This window comes from Chiloscyllium punctatum, chromosome 35, assembly GCF_047496795.1.
Source record: "Chiloscyllium punctatum isolate Juve2018m chromosome 35, sChiPun1.3, whole genome shotgun sequence".
Lineage (NCBI taxonomy): Eukaryota > Metazoa > Chordata > Chondrichthyes > Orectolobiformes > Hemiscylliidae > Chiloscyllium > Chiloscyllium punctatum.
Genome location: NC_092773.1, coordinates 43,746,796 through 43,747,630, shown reverse-complemented (window position 1 = coordinate 43,747,630; position 835 = coordinate 43,746,796). Strand labels below are relative to the sequence as shown.

The 835-nt window shown below is 43.6% G+C and overlaps 1 non-coding gene across 1 annotated transcript; it reads left to right on the top strand.

The window, feature by feature from the left end:
* The first annotated feature begins 515 nt into the window (after positions 1-515).
* On the top strand, positions 516-597 carry trnas-uga (transfer RNA serine (anticodon UGA)). Its single transcript has one exon. It is a non-coding gene; the product is annotated as a tRNA-Ser (tRNA).
* The last annotated feature ends 238 nt before the right edge of the window (positions 598-835 follow it).

Sequence of the window (835 nt, the reverse complement as noted above, 5' to 3'; positions counted from 1 at the left end):
ATCTCTCATGGCTCATACTCCATTTGTTTTCTTTCCTGCACAGCCCCGGGTTTTTTAGTGTGGTCAGGAAAATGTTCCCCAAACAGGAATCCAATCCGGAACCAGAAAGGAATTTCTGTATTGTTTTAATGGCTAATGTAAAGGAACTTGGATTTTCAGAATCTGAAACAAAAATAGAAAACGCTGGGTACAGACTGGGGTTTGCCAGTACTACTGGGAGAAAGCGGAGTTCGAATAACTTCTGAAGAAGTTCTAAAACGTTGAATCGCCCTTTCCCAGCCCAGATCCTGCTCGACCTGCTGAGTATTTTCCTGCAATTTCCGCCTTCTTTTAAGCTGAATATCGATTCCATCTCTCGGGGTAGAACACCCAGACCCACTTTGTCCCGACATTTCATTGATGTGAAAGCGGTGGTTTTTGAATTCAAATAAACCAAACAATGATTCATAACTGCTGAGCTCACCAGACACAAAGACTTGGAAATGATAAATTCAACAGTAAGTGCATGCCCTCATGTAGTTGTGGCCGAGTGGTTAAGGCGATGGACTTGAAATCCATTGGGGTATTCCCACGCAGGTTCGAATCCTGTCAACTACGGTGGAGGGCGGAGTTTGCTTTCGACTTTGTTTTTTGGGATTCAGATCACGGCGGAGAGAATCACTTCATTCAGGTCACGAATGGTGCAAATCTCCAGTGCACTCAAAGAACTGAACAGATGTACACTTGCATTGCCAAATTTGTTTAGACTCGTTACGACACACGGTAAACCCTCCTGCTTCATATAAAACACAGAAACGATTCATGCCGTACCGTAATCTGCAAAAATTTGATTGGC